Raw genomic sequence first — 14,990 nt, 5'->3', positions numbered from 1 at the left:
GTTTGGGTGGTTCCTCCAACCAGGATTATATGGTTTGGAGTATGGGTCATGGTGCTGCCTGGGTGAATTCCCAATGTAGTTGGCTTGTTCCTGATCACCCTCTGCTTCTTCATTCACTCCTTCTTGGGTTGCTGCTACTTGATTCCTCTCCATCTTCTTGGTGAAGTCAGCTAATTGCTTGGTAATCATCTTGTTTTGAGCTAGTAGTGCATCCACATTGTTTAACTCCATCACTCCTCTAGTGTTGCCTCTTTCAGAAGCATAGAAGTAGTCATTCTCTGCTACAGTCTCAATGACATCTATGGCTTCTTCAATGGTCTTCTTCTTGTTCAGAGATCCCCTAGATGAATGGTCTACTGCCTTCTTTGATTTAGATGAAAGACCTTCATAGAAAATGTGCAACTGTACCCATTCATTGAACATATCTTGCGGGCATCTTCTTGTCAGGTCCTTAAACCTCTCCCATGCTTCATATAGAGTCTCACCATCTTGCTGCCTAAAGGTTTGTACCTCAGCTCTCAACCTGTTGATCTGTTGAGGAGGATAGAATCTTGCCAAGAACTTGTTCACCACATCTTCCCAGGTTGCTAAACTCTCCTTCGGAAAGGATTTCAGCAATTTAGATGCTTTGTCCTTGAGTGAGAAGGGAAACAGAAGTAGTCTATAGGTGTCAGGATGAACACCATCCAACTTCATAGTTTCGCATATCCTCAGGAAGGTGGTTAGATGTTGATTGGGGTCTTCTAGGACACTTCCTCCGAATGAACAATTGTTCTGAACAAGGGTGATGAGCTGTGGCTTTAGTTCAAAGTTGTTGGCATGTATGGTTGGCCTTTGGATGCTACTCCCACAGTTTCCTGGGTTTGGGTTGATGTAAGAACCCAGAACTCTTCTCTCTTGCCAGCCTGATGTGCTGGACCTTCTCTGCCATGGTTGTGAGCCTTTTTTTCATGATGGTTTTCCATATTCTCATCCATGTCTGGTTCAAAGTACTCTTCCTCTTCCTCAGCACCAACTGCTCTCTTTCCTCTTGCTTCCCTCCTTAATCTAAGGAAGGTCCTCTCAGGTTCAGAATCAAAGGAAGTTGAAGCCCCGCTTCTTCTACCTGTCATACAACCAACAAGGAACAAGCAAGAGAGATAGATGAAAACAGTAATTTCTACAGAAATGCTGTTAGTGTGAGTGATGCAATATATCAAACAGTTAGTGAGTTAGTGATTGAATTGTAAACAACTAAGAAAATGGGTAGGGGAAAGGGAAGAAAATAGCCAAATAGAAAGTAAATTACTCAAATAAACTTAAATCAAACAAAATAAAAACAAATGCTCAATCTAGTTATCCACCAATTTAATCAATGTAGATAAAAAAAATCAATCCCCGGCAACGGCGCCATAAACTTAATGCACGGAAACTTGTCCTTTAACAAATCTCCCTTGGCAAGTATACCGAATTGTCGTCAAGTAAAAACTCACAATAGAGTGAGGTCGAATCCCACAGGGATTGATTGGTCAAGCAACTTTAATTGGAAGAAGGTTCTAGTTGAGCTAAGCAAAAATTGGGTTGAGAATTGCAGGAAATTAAATGGCGGGAAAGTAAATTGCAGAAAATAAATGACGGAAGGTAAATTGCAGAATCTTAAATGGGGAAGGGGAGTTTAGCATGAAAGTAAATAGCAAAAAGTAAAGAGAATGGGTAAGATCAGAAATGGGGAGTTCATTGGGCTTAGGAGATGTTGCATTCTCCGGATCAAGTTCATTTTCATCTCTTCCTCAATCAATGCATTCATTGATCTCCTTGGCAATCTTAAGTGATTGAATTCCAATTCCTTGGTAATTCAATCTCTCAAATAAGATCAATAGCCAATTCCTTGGTCTAATTGCTCATGAGAAAAGATGAAGTGTGGTCACTTATTATACCACATGTATTTCCAAATCAAAGTATTGGGAGAATTATATGTCACCATATCCGCCCAAACCCCAATTTGGTTCAACATGAGAAAGCAATTCTAGCATGATCTCTTCATTCCTCTTCCAAGGTTCAGAAGAGATCCAAGTATGAATAGCTTCTTTTTCAAGATAACTACTCAATTGGATGAAGATTGAAAGCTTTCTAGTAAAATCAAGAGAAAAGAGAGAAGAAGGATAATGAAAACTATTATTGATCCATCAAATTACAACAGAGCTCCATAACCCAATGAAAGGGGTTTAGTTGTTCATAGCTCTGGGAATGAAAAGCATAGATGGAGAGTACATTCTCATAATTAAACTAAAAGTTGCAGAGAAAGTAAAATACAGAGAGTAATTCTAATAATGCCAAAAAGCTCTTCCCTTTTTCTAATTCAAAACTACCCCTATATATACTACTCTTCTGATCTTCTAGTTGGTTCTTCAATTCTTGGATTTGGGACTTTGGATCTTGAGTTTGAAGCAGTTATCCTCTTCAGTGGGCTTTGCTTTACTTACAGAGAGAATGTGTGAAGCAGGCAGGGACTTTAGCTTAGGACGTTAGTGGCGTTAACGTTAAGTGAAAGTGTGGGTTTGAGAACGTTAGTGACAATCACCTTTTTCACTAATGTTCCTAACCCAGGGATGATCTACGTTAACTTCAACGTTAGTGGCACCAACGTGACCACTAACGTTGCCTCTTGGTCCTTCGCACACGTTATTGGGACTTACCTTTTCCAATAACGTTGAGAGTCCTCCCTTCCCCCTACATTAGAGTTCACGTTAGTGTGGCTAACGTGACCTTTAACGTAGGCTTGCCAAATCTTCGAGAATGTTAGTGACACTTACCTTTGTCACTAACGTTCCAAAATGCCCCTACTTCCCACATTAGAGTTCACGTTAACTAGGTTAACGTGGCTTCTAACGTGGTAGTGATAGCCATCTCCAACGTTAGTGACAAAGGTGAGTGTCACTAACGTTGGCTCATCATTCTTTCCTCCACGTTAGCTTCCACGTTAACTAAGTTAACGTGGGAGTTAACGTTGCTCATAGTGGCTCATTCCAACGTTAGTGACAAAGGTGGGTGTCACTAACGTTGGCGATTCTTTGCTCCCTCCACGTTAGAGTCCACGTTAACTAAGTTAACGTGGCAACTAACGTGGCTCAAAGTGGCTTAGTCCAACGTTAGTGACAAAGGTGAGTGTCATGATGCCAAGGCATCTTAGGCTAGTTTCACTAGCATTTTTCTGTTATTTTTAGTTGTTTTATGCATTTTCTTGAGCCTTAAGTAATCATTTGGGCCAAATAGTCATGCTTGTCTTAAATCATTCAAACATGAAGATTTTGATGCAAATTCCATGAGTTTTTAGTTATATTCCTTGAATGCTATGAATGAAAGATTTCTCATGAAATTTTGCAAGACTTTGATGCAGTTGTTTGGATGATTTCAGGGAAGAAGAGGCTAGGCAAGGAAGCAACAAAATCAATAAAGGAAGCTTGAATATCACATGTGGAGTTTAAGTTCCAGTTTAAGCTTAAACTGGAGCTTAAACGCCAAAACCATGAGAGCTAAGGAAATGCTGAAAGTGGCGTTTAACCTCCAGTTTAACCTTAAACTGGAAGTTAAACGCCAGAATTAGAAATGCACCAGGGAGCATTTCCACGTTTAAGCTCCAGTTTAACCTTAAACTGGAGCTTAAACGTGTTCGACTATTTTTTCTCCTCCAGGGTTGCTTTCTCATTTCCACGTTTAAGCTTCAGTTTAACCTTAAACTGAAGCTTAAACGTGCTCGAGCTTGTGCCTCCAGGGAGTGCCAGCGTTTAAGCTCCAGTTTAAGCTTAAACTGGAGCTTAAACGTGTTATATGGAACAGCTTGACCATGCCTTCTTCAAACATAAATAACTTGAGCTACAAAACTCCAAATGAGGTGATTCAAAATGCATTGGAAAGAAGACATCTAGAGCTTTCCAAGCATATATGGCATGCATGGTGGATACTAAAAATTGAGGGAGAAAACAGCCCCGTAATGTGCATAGAAGAGCATAGTACCAACATGCAATCAGGCCAGCTGACCTCTTCACCTTCCATGGAGTATAACTCGAGTTGTAGAACTCCAAATGATGCGCTTCCAGTTGCATTAGAAATTAGACATCCAGAGCTTTCCAACGATGTATAGAAGTATGGGGTAGACAATGCAACTGAGCTCCCAAAATTGGCATTTTCGAGCACGTTTAAGTGACTTAAACGTTGGCTTAAACGCTGTCAAACCAACCAGCAACCTTGTCACCTTCAATCAAGCATAACTTGAGCTATAGAGATCCAATTGAGGTGCTTCCAGTTGCGTTAGAAAGCTGACATCCATAGCTTTCCAACGAGGTATAATAGTCTATATTTGGCATCAAATTGGCAAGGTTGACAAGAGAACAAAGTGACGACTCAAGAAAGGGGGGTGCAACGTTTGAGTGTAGTTTAATGGATCATTATCCTTTTTGGATCAATTATGTCACTCTACCCTTCAAGCAAGCAAGGCCCATCAACAACACCAAATCAAGGCCACAAGAATCATCTAGAATAGTTTATTTTCATTTGATTGTAATTTGCTTTGAATTTCATTTTCATTTTGTAATTTAGGGAGCCTATTTAAAGGCCTTAGTTTCTGCATTTGGGAGAAAGGGGGATTGAAGGGGAATCCAGCCCCTGGGGGGGAACTTGTACACGGAGAACTTGGGATCATTTTCTTTTAGTTTTGGAATTGAATTCAGAGCTATGACTTACTAAACCCCTTTCATTGGGTTAGGGAGCTCTATTGTAATTCAATGAATCAATAATAGTTTTATCTTCTTCTTCAATCTTTTCTCTTGAATTTTGTTAGAAAGCTTCTCGATCTAATTCCATTGGGTAGTTGTCTTGGGAAAGAAACTACCCATAATTGGAATCCTTTGGAACCTTGGGAAAGGAATGGAGGATTCATGCTAGAGAAGCTTTCTCACCGTGAATTGGATTGGGGTTTGGATGGATATTGTGACATGTAATCCTACCAAATTGTGGTTCATGAAACTGTGTGGTATAATCAGAGATCGAGCATCATCTCTTCTTATGAACATTTAAACCAAGGGATTGGGAATTTGTTTGTTTTTAGAGAGAATTGGTGAGCCAAGGGATTGGGATCCAATCATATAAGATTGCCAAGCAAAATTCAATGAATGCATTGGTTGAGGAAGGGATAAAAGTTGTTTTGATTCGGAGATCTCAATATCTCCTAACACCCAATGAACTCCCCATTTCTGATTTACCACTTTCTCTTTACATTCTGCAATTAAATTCATGCAATCACCCCCATCCCTTTTAATTTCAGCAATTTAGCTTCTCGCTCTTTAATTCATGCAATTTTACATTCCGCAATTCTCATCTAAATCTTGATTCCGCTCAACTAGAACATACTTCTAATCCGAATTGCTCACTCAACCAATCCTTGTGGGATTCGACCTCACTCTATTGTGAGTTTTTACTTGACGATAACCGGTGCACTTGCCGGAAGGAATTTTGCCGATCGTGCAATTTCCTAAATCGTAGCATATCAAGTTTATGCACATCAAGTTTATGGCGCCGTTGCCGGGGATTGGTTTTCGATTGACAATTCTCCGATTGGAAGTTAACTAGATTGAGCAATTTTTCTTTTCTTTTGTTAATAGTTTTTGTTTCAGTTTATTACTGCTAATTTCTGCAAATTTTAATTTGTTTTCTTTGCTTATTCACTTGTTAGCATACTAACCACTAGCTGTTTGTGATATTGCCTCACTATGGAATTTCCACTATCTTTGGATGAGTATTGTTTGAGACTGAGCACATTGCAAAAAAGAAAGGAGTATCCATCATCTTTTGGTCAATCAAAATTCATGAGAAACTCTCCACCACCACAGAATGATTCATGTTATTATGCTCATGGTGGGTGGGAGTATCAGGAACAGGAAATGGGGTACTTCCCAGAGCCACAAAATGGTCCATGTTTTGGTGAATTTGATCACTACTCAAGTTGTGGCTGGGAAGATCAAAACCAAAGAGATTTCACTTATTCACACCCCATTCATCAAGAGCCATCACCTCTGAATTATCCAACCTCACCTCCTAGTTTTACATATCCAAATTCTTCATCACTTGAGCATTTCTCAGCACAAAATTCCTTCTCAAATTCATACAATTCATTTCACTATCCACAAGACTCATTCCACTACACACAAGAGTCATACCACTACCAACACTCCAACCAAAGACTCTATCAGCCCACACAAAACACATACTCCCAGCCACCATATCACAGCCAAGATAATCAACCTCATCAACCCAATCCGAACCAATCACTTCATGATCAGTTAACCAGGATAGAAGGAATGCTTGCAACTATGGGCAGAGATGTGGCCGATTTGAAAAGCTTTAAGGAAGAAGTGATATCCAACTTACAAAATCAAGGTGCTGCCATTCAAAAGCTAGAAGCACAAATTGGATATCTATCAAAGCAAATCTCTACCCACAATTCTTCTAGTGATACCATGGCAAACCCAAGGGAGGAATCAGAAGAACAAGAAAGGGAGAAAGTCAATCAAGGGAGATCACACTCCAATGAAACAGAGAGTTGCAAAGAGGAAGGGTTCATTGAACCACAAATTCAGGAAGCTTTTGATGAACAGGATACTCCAACTGTCCAACAACAACCAAGTTCTGAGATCAATGATGTGAAGGCAGTAGAAACAAGCACCAAAATGAGGATTGTGACCGAGAAACAAAGGACCATATCCATGAAGAAGAGAAGGTCGAAGAACAATCCAACTCCTGAGCCAACAAGCAAGTTCACTCAAGCCAATCACAAGGGAAAGCTTACTGGAAAGAGGCATTCACAACAAGGGGCACTAACTAGCTCCTTTATCCACTTGAAGTCATTCCTCTTAACAAACTGGAGGAAGAGGAAGAAAGTCAGGAACAGCATGTCAAGCTAATGACAGTAAACGAGCGTTTGTTGGGAGGCAACCCAACCAAAGGTAGTTTTTCTTTTCTAGTTATTTCAATAAAAGAGTTAAGTAGATTTATCTGTATTGCAAGGAGCTAAGTTTGGTGTTGCACACCAAAACAATTCAAGGGTGAATGTGAGATTCTAAGTTTGGTGTTCTACCAAAAACTTCATTAAAAGCACATTTCTACCTCAGCATGACTAGTCACTAGCTCCAACCAATCAGGGAAACTACTTAAACAATAGTTTAATTTCTAGTTCATAGTTTCTTTTTCTAGTTCATAGTTATTTTCTTAATAAAAGCACATGAGGTTTTCTGCATATGATCCAAATTGCTGCATATGGCAAGGAACTAAGTTTGGTGTTCACACACCAATCTAAGTTCAGAGGCCTACAAACATACATGCATGCTAACCAATTCTCAAAGTGCTTGGGGAACAAGCAACTTCTAATAGCTTTGCAGGAAGACAATCAATCTCATGGAAGGAATATACATCATCATCAAAGAGAACACCAAGGCTAGGAAGGATGATGAACAACAAAGAAGATGCTAAAAGGTTGTATTGTCACTTAATTGCTTGTACTTTGAATTGCTGATATTGGAAGTTTGCATGCACCCCTGCTTTAAGTTTGAGTCATTGCAGTTTTTGTTTGTCTGTTTGTTTAATTTCCAAATAAGTGATAGTCTAAGTGTCTGGATAAACTTCACTTGCTTAAATGTATGCTTGCCATGCTTGTTCTGTTTCCAAAAATAAAAGAAAAGTTTGAACAAAAGTAACTTGGCTCAATTAGTGACAAATCAAGTAGAATTAAAGTGGTGGTATGCATGCTTGATTGTTTAGTCAGATCACTAGAAATAGAGTGTAGAATTATCAATTTTTGTGTAGAAATTGAAAACTGTCTATGGATCTTGATGAATAAATGTCTTTGGCCATGAAAAAGAAAGAAAAAGAAGAAGAAAAAGCCACTGAAAAAGGGCAACCAAAAAGCAAAAAAATTGAGAAAATAAGCTAGGCACCAATGGTTTGAACTTCTGAGACAAATGCCTGTGGTGTTTATGTATTAAGGATATGCTTGGATGAATAGGTTCTGAGGAGTGTTTCAACACTTGGTAACTTGGGTTAACTAACCCGGGATTATCAACCAAAAGTCCATTATCAAGAGCAACCTAAATACAAAACATTTAGTCACACAAAGAGGTGCTGGGCACCAATGTCTCAAGAAGAAATGTGAACTAAAATGCCTGTAGTGGATATGTGTAGTGCACTGATAAGAAAAAGAAAATGCCAAAGGCTTGTGCAACACATGACACTAAGCAAACAAGGAGCAAAGGAGCTCTAAGAAAAAGAAAAGAAAAACAAAGAAGAGAAAAGTGCCAAGGACATAAGAATAACAAGAGGCCATAGCAGTGTTTGATGGATGCAATGAAAAAGTGATAATCTTACTTGATAAGAATGAAAAAGTGATGCTGCAACTTTCTGCATAAAACCCTTCTGATGAACTTCAAGTGCTTACTAATATAGCCAATGTAATTGCTTTCTGTTTCATACTTTCTTCTCAAGTAACTCAGGACTTGCTTAAGGACAAGCAAGTATTAAGTTTGGTGTTGTGATGCCAAGGCATCTTAGGCTAGTTTCACTAGCATTTTTCTGTTATTTTTAGTTGTTTTATGCATTTTCTTGAGCCTTAAGTAATCATTTGGGCCAAATAGTCATGCTTGTCTTAAATCATTCAAACATGAAGATTTTGATGCAAATTCCATGAGTTTTTAGTTATATTCCTTGAATGCTATGAATGAAAGATTTCTCATGAAATTTTGCAAGACTTTGATGCAGTTGTTTGGATGATTTCAGGGAAGAAGAGGCTAGGCAAGGAAGCAACAAAATCAATAAAGGAAGCTTGAATATCACATGTGGAGTTTAAGTTCCAGTTTAAGCTTAAACTGGAGCTTAAACGCCAAAACCATGAGAGCTAAGGAAATGCTGAAAGTGGCGTTTAACCTCCAGTTTAACCTTAAACTGGAAGTTAAACGCCAGAATTAGAAATGCACCAGGGAGCATTTCCACGTTTAAGCTCCAGTTTAACCTTAAACTGGAGCTTAAACGTGTTCGACTATTTTTTCTCCTCCAGGGTTGCTTTCTCATTTCCACGTTTAAGCTTCAGTTTAACCTTAAACTGAAGCTTAAACGTGCTCGAGCTTGTGCCTCCAGGGAGTGCCAGCGTTTAAGCTCTAGTTTAAGCTTAAACTGGAGCTTAAACGTGTTATATGGAACAGCTTGACCATGCCTTCTTCAAACATAAATAACTTGAGCTACAAAACTCCAAATGAGGTGATTTAAAATGCATTGGAAAGAAGACATCTAGAGCTTTCCAAGCATATATGGCATGCATGGTGGATACTAAAAATTGAGGGAGAAAACAGCCCCGTAATGTGCATAGAAGAGCATAGTACCAACATGCAATCAGGCCAGCTGACCTCTTCACCTTCCATGGAGTATAACTCGAGTTGTAGAACTCCAAATGATGCGCTTCCAGTTGCATTAGAAATTAGACATCCAGAGCTTTCCAACGATGTATAGAAGTATGGGGTAGACAATGCAACTGAGCTCCCAAAATTGGCATTTTCGAGCACGTTTAAGTGACTTAAACGTTGGCTTAAACGCTGTCAAACCAACCAGCAACCTTGTCACCTTCAATCAAGCATAACTTGAGCTATAGAGATCCAATTGAGGTGCTTCCAGTTGCGTTAGAAATCTGACATCCATAGCTTTCCAACGAGGTATAATAGTCTATATTTGGCATCAAATTGGCAAGGTTGACAAGAGAACAAAGTGACGACTCAAGAAAGGGGGGTGCAACGTTTGAGTGTAGTTTAATGGATCATTATCCTTTTTGGATCAATTATGTCACTCTACCCTTCAAGCAAGCAAGGCCCATCAACAACACCAAATCAAGGCCACAAGAATCATCTAGAATAGTTTATTTTCATTTGATTGTAATTTGCTTTGAATTTCATTTTCATTTTGTAATTTAGGGAGCCTATTTAAAGGCCTTAGTTTCTGCATTTGGGAGAAAGGGGGATTGAAGGGGAATCCAGCCCCTGGGGGGGGGGAACTTGTACACGGAGAACTTGGGATCATTTTCTTTTAGTTTTGGAATTGAATTCAGAGCTATGACTCACTAAACCCCTTTCATTGGGTTAGGGAGCTCTATTGTAATTCAATGAATCAATAATAGTTTTATCTTCTTCTTCAATCTTTTCTCTTGAATTTTGTTAGAAAGCTTCTCGATCTAATTCCATTGGGTAGTTGTCTTGGGAAAGAAACTACCCATAATTGGAATCCTTCGGAACCTTGGGAAAGGAATGGAGGATTCATGCTAGAGAAGCTTTCTCACGGTGAATTGGATTGGGGTTTGGATGGATATTGTGACATGTAATCCTACCAAATTGTGGTTCATGAAACTGTGTGGTATAATCAGAGATCGAGCATCATCTCTTCTTATGAACATTTAAACCAAGGGATTGGGAATTTGTTTGTTTTTAGAGAGAATTGGTGAGCCAAGGGATTGGGATCCAATCATATAAGATTGCCAAGCAAAATTCAATGAATGCATTGGTTGAGGAAGGGATAAAAGTTGTTTTGATTCGGAGATCTCAATATCTCCTAACACCCAATGAACTCCCCATTTCTGATTTACCACTTTCTCTTTACATTCTGCAATTAAATTCATGCAATCACCCCCATCCCTTTTAATTTCAGCAATTTAGCTTCTCGCTCTTTAATTCATGCAATTTTACATTCCGCAATTCTCATCTAAATCTTGATTCCGCTCAACTAGAACATACTTCTAATCCGAATTGCTCACTCAACCAATCCTTGTGGGATTCGACCTCTCTCTATTGTGAGTTTTTACTTGACGATAACCGGTGCACTTGCCGGAAGGAATTTTGCCGATCGTGCAATTTCCTAAATCGTAGCATATCAAGTTTATGCACATCATGTCACTAACGTTGGCCATTCTTTTGCTTCCCCACATTAGAGTCTACGTTAATTGAGTTAACGTGGCTCTTAACGTGGCCAATATGAGCATGGTCCAACGTTAGTGACAAAGGTGAGTGTCACTAACGTTGGCTTCCTTTTCTTCTTCCACGTTAACTACCACGTTAATGTAGTTAACGTGGCAATTAACGTGGGCTATGATGGCTTCGAGGACGTTATTGGCGATTACTTTTCTCATTAACGTTGCAAGCTAGCTCCCCATCCACGTTAGAGGTCACATTAGTTAGACTAACATGGCTGCTAACATGGTTCTTCCTTGCTTCCTTTGTCCTGAAATCAAGCAGTAGAGTGCATCAAAGTTCTAGTCCAAGTCATGAGACATGCATCATCCAATTTTTCATTTAATTCATGCATAATTCTCATGAAATTATGTAAAGTGCAAAATGTTTGCTTGAATCAAGATGTAAGTGAAATTCTACCCAAAACTTGCTTATTTCCTAAGAAAGTGCATGAAACTACCCTAAAACCATAAAGAAAAGGTCAGTGAAACTGGCCAAAATGCCCTGGCATCAACTACAAGAGATTAACAACAATCAAACAATTGACAAGTAGGAACATGAGTTACCTCAATGCATTAATGAAAATAGAAGTAATAACATCCAAAAGTTAAGATCCACAAGTAACTTGAACAACAAGAACTAAATTGAGAGTAGGAGAGTTTAGATCCACAACTTGAAACAATGTAGAAGTGAATTAACAATAGATCTCACCAATGAATCCAAGAGAATTCCAAATTGAGAAGCAAAACTCTAGAGAGAATCTAGAGTTTCTCTCTCTACAAAATGTAACTTCCAAAACTAACTAGAAAATATCTAAAAATGAGTGAATCAATTAGAGTCCATTCATCCCTTGGTCTTCCTATGGGTTTTGGTGCCAAAATTAGTTCCAATTGGGCTCCACAGCTCCTGTGAAATCGCTCAGCATGTTTTCACTAAAATAAAATCACTTGCTAGCACCGACGCGTACGCGTACAGCACGCGTGCGAATCCCTGGGGTTTTACAATCCACGTGCATGCACAAAGCACGCGTGCGCGTCCATGAGGTTCTGGGCCAGCCATGCGAACGCGCCGGCTTCTAGCTTGGCTTCTTCGTGCCGATCTTGGTAGCGCGCATCCACGCGTACGCGTCGCTGCTCAAACTCCAAATATCCAATTTCCATGCTCCTTCCATTCATGCATGGTTCCTTCCTCTCTTCTAGGCCATCCTTGCCCTAAAAACTCTGAAATCACTTAACGCACAGATCACGGTATCGAATGGTAATAGGAGAGGATTCAAATATGGCATATTTAGTGTGAAAGAGGCATGTTTTCATCCATGAAGCAAAATCGGGAAGGAAACACAAAACCATGCATTTTCTATGAATAAGTGTGAAAGAATATTGATAAAATCCTCAAAATCCATACAAGATAAACCCTAAAAAGGGGTTTATCAACGGTCCCGAGAAGCCAGAGGCATTCCAAAACACCAACAACTCATATCAAATCCTAGAATTTACACTAAACCAGAAATACGGTGACTATAACAAAGGATTTTAATCTAACCTTTCGTTTTTTATTCTCTATAAACCTCCAAATCACCAAGTAGAACAAACCTCAATGCCTCCTTCACCAGCATAAGGGATCTCTCAGAAATAAATACAAATAAGACAAACAAGGAAAACACAGATATAGATAGCAGATACAACAAATAGATCAGGTAGCAGTTAAATACAGTTAAGCAAATAGGCAAGCCAAAACAAATGCATACTAAAAAAAACCTACAAGTGCATATGATGCATGTCTACCCTAAGAACGATGAGTCTCATCTGTCGATTATATAGCAAAAATCCAACATATCTGGTAGCTAACCCGAACATTGTCTCTCTATTGCACATTAACATCTCAGCACATTAGCTGGCCATTAGAGGGAGAGTGCCTTATCACCATCAGCAGGAATACGTGTCCTGTCACCGAAAGGAGGGAATATGTACCTATCTACAGGTGGCAAGCAGGGAAACCCTGATGCCAGGGCATCTTAGCCTAGTTTCACTAGCCTTTTTCTTTGTTTTTAATAGGTTTTATGCACTTTCTTGAGTCATAAGTAAGCCATTAGGGTAGAAATTCATGTATGCATATGTTCATTCAACCATGAGTATTTTAATGTAATTTCATGATGATATATGCTATGATTACTTGTATGCTAAGAATGATAAGAAATCTCATGATTTTAGCAAAGCTTTGATGCATTCATTGGTTGATGATAGGTGAAGGAAAGCATGGAAGAAGATTGAAGAAGGAAGCTATAAAGGATCAAGAGGAAGCAACGTTGGTGGCCAAGTTTGACCACTAACATTACCTCAAACGTTGGAAGAGAAACAGAGCTCTTCTCTGTAACATGGGTGATGCTCACGTTGGAGGTGGCGTTGGGGATCCAACGTTAACCCCAACATTGTGAGAAAATGATCAATTCTGGGGCTGAAAACTTTTTGAATGGCGCGTACGCGTCCTTGACGCATACGCGTGAAAAAGCATTTTTTAACATCCGCGCGAAAGCATGCAGCACGCGTACGCATCATTGAGTGATTTTGACCCATTTGTGTGGAAGCGCACGGTACGCGTACGCACCACAAACTAACGTTGGGGGTAGAATGTAAATGACGGAAAGTAGATTGCAGAATCTTAAATGGGGATTTGGGAATATGAGCATAAAGATAAATGGCAAAAAATAAAGAGAATGGGTAAGATCAGAATGGGGGATTCATTGGGCTCAGGAGATGTTGTATTCTTCAGATCAAGTTCATTCTCATCTCTTCCTTAATCAATGCATTCATTGATCTCCTTGGCAATCTTAAGTGATTGGATTCCAATTCCTTGGTAATTCAATCTCTCAAATCTTGATCAATAGCCAATTCCTTGGTCTAATTGCTCATGAGAAGAGATGAAGTATGGTCACTGATTATACCACATGTATTCCCGAATCAAAGTGTTGGTAGGATTATATGTCACTATATCCATCCAAACCCCAATTTGGTCCAACATGAGAAAGCATTTCTAGCATGATCTCTTCATTCCTCTTCCAAGGTTCTGAAGAGATCCAAGTATGAATAGCTTCTTTTCCAAGACAACTACCCAATTGGATGAAGATTGAAAGCTTTCTAGTAAAATCAAGAGAAAAGAAAGAAGAAGAATAATAAAAACTATTATTGTTCCATTAAATTACAACAGAGCTCCCTAACCCAATGAAAAGGGGTTTAGTTGTTCATAGCTCTGGAAATGGAAAGCATAAATGAAAAGTACATTCTGGAAAATAAAACTAGAAATAGCAGAGCAAGTAAAATATACAGAGTGTAGTTATCTAAAATGCCAAAAGCTTTTTTTACTAGTTCAAAACTACTCCTATATATACTACTCTTCTGATCTTCTAGCTGGCTCTTCAAGTCTTGGATATGGGCCTTTGATCTTGAGTTGAAGCAGTTATAATCTTCATTGGGCTCAGCTTAGCTTGCAGAGAAAGTGTGAGTTAGGCATGGATGTTAGTTAGGACGTTAGTGGTGTTAACGTTAAGTGAAAATGTTGGTTTGAGAACGTTAGTGATGATCACCTTTTTTACTAACATTCCAGACCAAAAATGATCCACATTAACTTTAACGTTAGTGGCACTAACGTGACCACTAACGTTGCCTCTTGGTCCTTCGCAAACGTTATTGGCATTCACCTTTTCCAATAACGTTGCGAATTGCCTCTTTTCCCTACGTTAAACTTCACGTTAGTATATGATGCCAGGGCATTTTGGCCAGTTTCACTGACCTTTTCTTTACTATTTTTAGGATAGTTTCATGCATTTTCTTAGGAAATAAGCTAGTTTTGGGTAGATATTCACTTACACCTTGATTCAAGCATACATTGTGCATTTTACATGATATCATGAGGATTTTGCATGAGTTTAGTGACAAATTGTATTCTGCATTACCCATGACTTGGACTAGAACTTTGATGCACTCTATT

General features: G+C 39.1%; 1 non-coding gene across 1 annotated transcript; it reads left to right on the top strand.

Annotated features, from left to right (window-relative positions):
* Positions 1 to 418: 418 nt before the first annotated feature.
* On the top strand, positions 419 to 525 carry LOC112746113 (small nucleolar RNA R71). The gene has a single exon (XR_003174011.1). It is a non-coding gene; the product is annotated as a small nucleolar RNA R71 (small nucleolar RNA).
* Positions 526 to 14,990: the final 14,465 nt, after the last annotated feature.

Source organism: Arachis hypogaea, chromosome 14 (assembly GCF_003086295.3).
Source record: "Arachis hypogaea cultivar Tifrunner chromosome 14, arahy.Tifrunner.gnm2.J5K5, whole genome shotgun sequence".
NCBI classification, from domain to species: Eukaryota; Viridiplantae; Streptophyta; class Magnoliopsida; order Fabales; family Fabaceae; genus Arachis; species Arachis hypogaea.
This window is presented reverse-complemented; position numbering and strand designations above follow the sequence as displayed.